The sequence below is a fragment of the Dermacentor variabilis genome, chromosome 4 (assembly GCF_050947875.1).
Source record: "Dermacentor variabilis isolate Ectoservices chromosome 4, ASM5094787v1, whole genome shotgun sequence".
Taxonomy (NCBI): domain Eukaryota; kingdom Metazoa; phylum Arthropoda; class Arachnida; order Ixodida; family Ixodidae; genus Dermacentor; species Dermacentor variabilis.
Window position 1 is genome coordinate 195,524,140 of NC_134571.1, and position 8,328 is coordinate 195,532,467.

Below are 8,328 nucleotides of genomic sequence, written 5' to 3' on the forward strand. Positions count from 1 at the left end.
GAATATATATAATGGCGCGGAAGTGCGTGCATGAGTCAGCCTTCGATTACTTTACATAAGGAAGAGATTAAGTGCCTTAACAGTTATCTCTCACGTAGACCGGCACATGTACCCGACTGACACGTGGTGATACCATTCCTGAGCTTGCGCAGATGTGTTTTGTTGTCTTTCTGTTTTCGCCTCAGTGCTCCTTTCAGTTATAGTCGGCGTTCGTGTTGTCCACTTCTCTACTCTTGTGTCCTGTCTGCATGACTCACCTCTTTTTTGCATAACGAGACCAAGACAATCAAACCAATTAAGCGTGAGCGAGAGCTGACGTGAGCAGACGACAGTACAAAACGAATGGCTGAGACCAGTTACGAGTGCGCAACGAGTGGTCAGGCGGGTCCGCATGAAGGCAGTTTTCCGTCCGTACGTTACTGAAGGGGCCGCTTTCATCGGTCTCCGCCGTTCACGGCTCGTGTCTTCCATCTGGTGATCCGCGTTCGCCTACTCATTTTTCGTTTTTGTGCTCGTTCGCTCGGTTACGCCACTGCCGACGCACGCCGCAAGTAAAGCCCCCCCCCCCCCCCCCATGAAGAGCTGCGCTCTAAATAGAACTTCTGCCTCACTACTGCACGCACTCTAAGCTTCTCGAAAGATCTATTGCTTCACTGTGCCTGCCCTTACAAAAATTTTTAATGTGTTTTTTTAGAAAGTCTTTTGAATGTTCTCTATAGAACTCTATTGTGTTTATTTTGACTGCCTATAGAATTTTCCTATAGAGTTTCAAAAGTTATTTGGCCACCGCATTCTTATAGGAACTCTAAAGACGCATTTCTATAGAACATTTCTATCGAGTTGCTTTAAAGATGCTAAAGACAAATTTCTATAGAATATTTCTATCGAGTTTCTTTAGACATGCTAAAGACAAATTTCTATAGAATATTTGTATCGAGTTTCTTTAGAGATGCTAAAGACAAATTTCTATAGAATATTTCTATCGAGTTTTTTTCGAGATGCTAAAGGCAAATTTCTATAGAATATTTCTATCGAGTTGCTTTAGAGATGCTAAAGGCAAATTTCTATAGAATATTTCTATCGAGTTGCTTTAGAGACGCTAAAGACAAAATTCTATAGAATATTTCTATGCAGTTGCTTTCGAGTATCTACAAGCAAATGCCTATAAAAGCTAGGCCGATATGTGTAAAGAACTTGCAATTTACCAAAGTTCTACTGTAGGCAATAAGGACTACAGTAAATGCAGTGGCAAAATAATTTGTGCTACAACCACAAAGTATTCAGTTTGAAATGTTTATTGCACTTCAGACTAGATACATACTTCATATATGTGACATACACGCTTCAGACTAGAACTTGCAACACACAAACTGTAGCTGCCAACATGCTTCTCAGGTCAAGCTGGTGGTGCAAACACGCAAAACATGAGGTAAAAGAATCAGTGGCAGACTTGATTACAGTTGACACCTGGCAATAACAGGCTTGACTAGGACAAGAAACCATACCATTAAAACTGCAAAAGGAGTGCCTGTTCCAGCAGTGCACATTGAACCGTTGGATACTAAAGCCTGAAAATAGACTGATGTGCACTGCAATGTTGTGTCAGCCTGACGAAACGACACAGCATTTTAGTTTGTTTAAGTGCAAAAATAACACTGGCAGTCACTGCGAAAATGTGGCAAATAATGGCTTTCACAGATAAGTACACCATATACCGAAACCACACAGCATATTAGTCTATGTTTATGTGTAAAATTAGCACTGGCAGGCCCTGCAAAAATGTGGCAAACAGTGGTTTTCATAGAGCAGTACAGCATATATCGTACAAAGTTTAAAGGCTTGTATTTCGTTGTAAGGGAAACAATTTTGAGATCGGAGCCAATATTCTAATTAGGGTGAGAAATACAAACCAGACAGACACACGCAATGACTAAAAAAGAGATTTAGCTCAGGAGCTCCTATGTAATGCACATAAACAGTAAAATAGTTTTTCTCGGCAACTATGGAATCAAATTTGATGAGGTTTGATACATTTAAAAATGCTTAAATCATAGTTTTACATTAAAACCATCAATATTTATTAAAATTTGCTGAAAATAGCAAAACTTGAAGGAAAAGGACTTAGTTTGCAACTGTAAAAAAATGAAGAACTAGCACAAGTTCGCTAATTCTGTAAATTTTCCTACTCAAATACATCCAAAATACAGAAATACTTTTGAGACAACCACAGCACTAATTTGAAGTTTGCGGCATTTCAGAATTCAACTTGTTGCAGGAAGAACTATTTGGCAGGTTTAAGAAAAATAACACCACGAAGCTTACTAATCCCCGTCTGTGCGAGAAAGAGGTATCACAGTTCTGCAGACTCCATCTGCTGTGTCTAAAGTCAACAAACTTTATATATGAATTTACAGCTTACATGAAATTGTTGCAATGTTTGAGAGTTTCGCACATCTACTCATAAATTAGTGATTGTATATTAGAGCAGCATATGGTATCTCTAATTTGCCAGAATAAATTTTGGTATTAGGTCCAACAGAAATGTGATCTCATTTTTTTGTTATGAGTAAGATTTGTTAACCTTACTGCTCTGTTTCTTCAAAATTTGCAGTTTTCATGAATTCGTATCAAAAGCAGACTAGTTGTCTGAAAATGTTTTATCATGGTACTGTGCTACGTGAATTATGCTTTTTCAAATAACATGTTTACTTTGATGCAATGATATTTCTTTATTTTATCTGATTCCTTGCTGAAAAACTGCACAGTATTCACGAGATATGAATAAATAAATATTAAGTGAATAAGTAAACAAATAAATATTGCGGTTTGTCTTATCATTCCACCACCAGCATGACCTGTATGGAGCTTTGGCTACTGCTCACATGTTGCAAGTTCATTCTTACATAATCACCTGCTATTTCACTTCCCAGGAAAGGAGCGAGGAAAGGCTAGTTTTTGGCCTCATTTGGTCCGTCTAGTAACGGCGACGCTGGAGCCTGGAAAATACAATTGAAATTAATTTTCAAAAGGTGTAATGAACATTCAGCCATAATGTATTAGCAGGCACAAACATGCCACAAATATCTATATAGTTGTAGCATTATGCTAAGTTTCATTTCAGTATTTCATAAAAAAATTATAACAGAAAAGTGGCAGAACACCCCACCTCCCCACCACTCTGCCAAACAGCGGCATTTCTTTTGAGAATCATTTTTGACAATATCTTTACTTTCCCAAGATACTGTGACATCAGCACTGGGCCAATGTGCCTGGCAGTAGAATATCATTGCTGATGACAAAAAGCATCTCCAAATGACAACAGCCTAGTCACACATTAATCTCATCTTGCAATGACAACACATTCCCCATTTATAAGATAAGCAAGCAGGAACATCCATGAGCTAAGAGTCCTATACAGACGTCACACTGTGCATAGGAAACAAATTTTTTGAAAAGAAGGGAATGACCTACTGGCTTCTATTGCTGAGCGGTAGACAAAATTAATATTCCATCCGCTGTTAGCCAAGTTGGTATGTACTATGCTTAATATGCCAATAATAAATTTCTCACATAGAGCTTGAGCAATCATGATGATGCATGTAAGTATCCATTGTATGGGGAACAATAATGTTTTAAGTTGTTTTCGCAAATTATGATGGATAACTGCCAATTAGTGGTATTTGGAACACAGTCGCAGTGTCACTGTCAGATACAATGGACACAGTATATTCGTGCTTTTTGAGTTATTGAAACAATTAGTTTCTAATCTAGTACAGGTATGTACACTGATATGTATCCTAAACGCAATGATAAGACTTCCCAATTGCAATTGAAAAGTTAATTCATTTTTAATTAAAAAGGGTCCTTCTTGCAACATGGCATGTGAAAAACAGAAAACAAAAATTATACTAATCATGTCTCTTTGAAAATTGATTGCATAACTGCTCTGTAGGTCAAGCAGAAAATTTAACAAGAAATAACATGCCTAAAACTAGTTCCAACAAACAAATTTGTTCCTACGAAGGTTGCAGACAATTCAGTAAACAGATTGTGACCCAGTCTTTTTATGCGGCATTCCTCAGCGAATTTGTTGGTCAATTGGTTGCCGCAGCTGAACAAAACAGATGAACAGTCTAAATCTGGCGTGCAGCCCCAGTCCCATCGGTGCATGGTGAAGTGGGACAAACATACTGATCCGGGGAGTGAATTATGGTGCTGTCTTAGGCACGTGTTGAGGCACCGGCCAATCTGCTGCATGTACATTTGACCAAATATACACATGATCACAAGAATAGACTACACTACCTCTGACAGACACAAGACAAATTTAGTGGTATCTAAGCAAGCCTTTCTTGTCGGGGTGCCTATAGCACAGCAGTGTGCAAGAGAATTGAGAAAGGCAAGCAGGCAAGGGAGGCTTGCTCGGTGAAAGATACCACCAAAATTGGCGTGTGTGTCACAGGCAGCGTACTGTATCCCTTTCACATGTGGTCAAGTGTACATAGGGCAAACTGGCCGGTATCGTATGTGTATAAGAGACCACCATATTTCATTCAAAAGACCAGTATGGTCATCCAACTTGGCCGTACATTTCCACAACGGGGCTTCATGTTGGATTACAATCGTTCATCTGTTTTCATCCACTGTAAAAATTGACAAGTGAAATCGATGAGGCATACCACATATATAGTAAGACATGTGGGTGAGCCACCATTTTTAATGCAACAAACAAAAAAGGCATCCTGTGTAGGTCACAAGGTATCCATATCAGTCTGTGCCTATGTACTACTGAAGTAAATGCAGCATAGTAAATACTGACCATCATATTAATTTTCAAGAAATTAAAGCTCACCAAATGTGTATTTCGCAGTGGCTGTTACTAAGGGAACAGAGAAGTAACTGTAAAGATATCAATGATAAACAAAGGTGTGCACACTACGTGCTTAGACCTGTGACATATTTAGTCCACTACACTTCGAATTCCTACATACACAGAAAACTGCACGAGACTGTAGCACAAACAGAAAAAAAATTATGCAAATAAGGGGTACAGCATAGGAAATAGTTTTCAAAGAATAAGACCACAATAAAAAGTCGTAAATACACTACGTACAAAGCAAAAATTATATTTAACTTGCAGGTAAGCAACTTACGCAAAAGAAATACTAAACATCAGGAAAGGTTAGGTATAGTTTTATACAGAACACAATAATGTGGGCATAATGGCTATGCACACAAATAGGTAGCAAGTTCAATAAGGTTGCATAAATATTTAGTCTCTTTAGTAAGCTGCAGTATGGAATGTGTTGACAAAATTCACCATGAATGACACCAAGCCCCCTTTTTGGAACACATACATTTCATACACACCTGACATGACCATCCAGATCACACGCCATGCTGCTGCAGCCATATATCCACAGGGTCTGCATTTCTGGGGGCTCCTCGATCTTGTAGTTTATGTTGTGGGTCACGGCCTCGCCACTACAAAATTAGGTCTATGTTAGCTTATAGCAGTGGCACAATAAAGCTGTGATATCGTGAAAACATGCAATCAGCACCTAAAAGGGTCATGAAAACAATGTCTGCACTAATGTGGAAAGAGAGCAAATGCTTGAAATTATCGAATGTCATGACAATAGGGACCTCTACATCAAATAAAGTTTTGGACGCGCCGCAGCAGCAGATTACAATCTAATCTTAATGTTTTTTCCATTACTTAGTATACGCAACGTTCCCCTGTCATGTTTAGTTAAGTCAGTTATGTCAACACATCTTGTCTTGGAAATAAAGCTGTACTAGTAGCAAGCTGTGATTGGCTTACATTTTTTCCCTAGAACTGTTCGTTAGCCAAAAACCTCGTAAGCAGAGATTGTGCACAACGTCGAAGCATTTATAAGTGAGGAAACGTCACTGAAGAAAGAATCGATGAAGAGGTAGACGGGTCGTTACTATGCAACTTTAGCAGACAGGCGGGAGCTCACGCACAGCTGCACAAGGTGAACACGATTTCCGAAACTTTTCTCAGCGGAAGCAAACGCTTATCAGGATTATCAATTCCGCACTGTGGCAATAGAGTTGCGTACACAATTTTTACAACCAGCGCGTAGCAAGTATCAGCACAGGGTTCACTGTTGACGTGGGTGTTCCACTTGCTACGTTCGCAAGGCACTCTATACACACACGGGAAGCACACACAACACGGATGAACGCACGTGTAGTTGGCGAGCACGATTGCTTACCGTTTCAACAGTACGGCGAGGTCGAAAGGCGCTCTCCAAGTTTCCAGTGATGCGTCTGCGATGTTACTTGCAGCAAACAAGCCGCTGGGTAGTGGACGAGCTGAGGCACGCTAATAATACGCATTACTTCTTTGCGCCGTCCACCAAGCTTTCCACGACAACCAGCGGAGACAAAGGGAACGCACTCCACGGCATGAAAATCGTTGGTCCACATTTAGCTGGCGCGCCACGCATACGGCGTGCTTACAGCGAGACTCAAGCCATCTTCTGGCACTTTCGTGCTCGCGAACTACGTCTCATTTCATTACAGCAAACCTAATAACACACGATCAAACAAACACATCGATGCAGCTCGCACAACAACCGTTGCAGACGGAGCAATTACAACACGCCGTACCTTCCTATTCTACCTGTCGCGTTGAATACGAAAATACCGGCGCTGCCAGCGCCGTCTGTATAATAGTGCGATGGTTGTGGCCTCCGTGATTCCGACAATAATACCCACTGCAGCAGGTTTTGTGCCGTTTTGGGCCGAACTACATACATATGTTGCTAGACAAGAAGAAACATTGACATGCTCATATTGTGTACTATAGTTTAGGGCGGAAATAAATTACATGCAGTATTCTTGCTTTTGAATCGTTTATGCCACATGTAGTCAGCAAAAAGCATGGCCTTCAAGATTCGGACAATTTACCCTGCGTAAGCTATTGCTGGGGTGTGATTTTAACGATTTCAACCTCGGTCACTGGCCTTAAAACCCTAACTGACTTTATGCGCAGCCGTTACCTGCACTACATGCGCCCTCACTTCGTTTCTCATTAAAGTAACTTCCTGCTGTCGTTTAAATGTAGCCCAGAAATTGTCCACACAACCTCGGAGGTACACATGTGCAGTGTGTGATGTTTCCGTGCGCTTGTGTCCGTCGGACTGCAACATAATTTATATACGATGATTTTTAATTTTACCCGTGAGGCACAGGTTACGCTTATGTGTTCCCTATCTTGCTTTCGTGGGGATGTGCTTATCATGCGCGGATCGCGCTCATGTGGTCCGTGACTTTTCAAGATTCCTTGAAAAAAAAAATCGTTTCTGCAGCGTGCATTTGTTGCATTTGAGTGGTGTGGGCCAGAAATGTGCGGCGGCGTTCGATGTGTTTCCGCCCCAAGTGCTGCAGTCACTGCATGCCAGCAAATAGATATGACGCGATTGCTAAGGCGCAGTTTTGCTTAGTGTTTCTTGGTATACATCTTTGTGATTTACCTGCATATGCGATATAAACCACAATGCGCGCTTCCGTTATATTTCTTTGGTTTTCCTAATTTCGATTAGTGTGATGTTTGCCTTCGTCAATGAGTGTCTTTTTAACGATGCTCTTACTTCATAGTAAAAAACCTCGGAAATGCCGATTGCAAGAACCAGCGTCTTCCAGTGCCTTCCAGTGTGAAATCAGCGCGTTGTTATTATTTTTTTTTTTAAGCACTGGATCGCACTGGGTACGCTGGCGCTCGCTGGGACTCACTCGAGACCAGTGAGAACGCTGGATAAGAGCTGGGCAATGCTGGGTCACATTGGAAGAGACGGTCGCATTGGAAACTGCGATAGTTGTGTTTGTGCCGCGCTGGCTCCAGTACGCAAGGACGAGTGCTGCTGAATATTAAATGCTTTATACAATTTCATCACTTCATACTAGTCTCTTGTCCTAAATAACGCTATATCTTAGGGTCATAGAACTATTTCGTGTCGCAGCATGGAATAAAGGTGCGTGAGCTGCCTTGTTTATTCCTGCACATGTGACAACGAAAATCACTTTCGTTTATTGCATTTTGACAAGGCGGATAGCTAAATTCTTGAACGAAACCATGCAAACGCAGAGGACGCCGCTTTTTTAGTAGTTCGCACGTAACATATGATTGGGAGTTATCGCCATTGTCGCAGTGTTGTGGAGTGGACATGAAATCCAGAAGTCGTTCAGACGCGCTCGAACAGACCCCGAGTTCGAAGCCTACCGCTGCTTGATATTATCGCACCGATAACAAGGCTGAGGCGATTCGTGCACTTCCACTTTCCCTATTGTACTAAAAAG

At 41.1% G+C, this 8,328-nt stretch overlaps 1 long non-coding RNA gene across 1 annotated transcript; it reads right to left on the reverse strand.

Moving 5' to 3' along the window:
- Window positions 1-1,277: 1,277 nt before the first annotated feature.
- LOC142580032 (uncharacterized) lies at window positions 1,278-6,605 on the reverse strand. Its single transcript, XR_012827546.1, has 3 exons — window positions 6,243-6,605; window positions 5,371-5,484; window positions 1,278-2,996 (listed from the first exon to the last, which is right to left on the reverse strand). It is a non-coding gene; the product is annotated as an uncharacterized LOC142580032 (long non-coding RNA).
- Window positions 6,606-8,328: the final 1,723 nt, after the last annotated feature.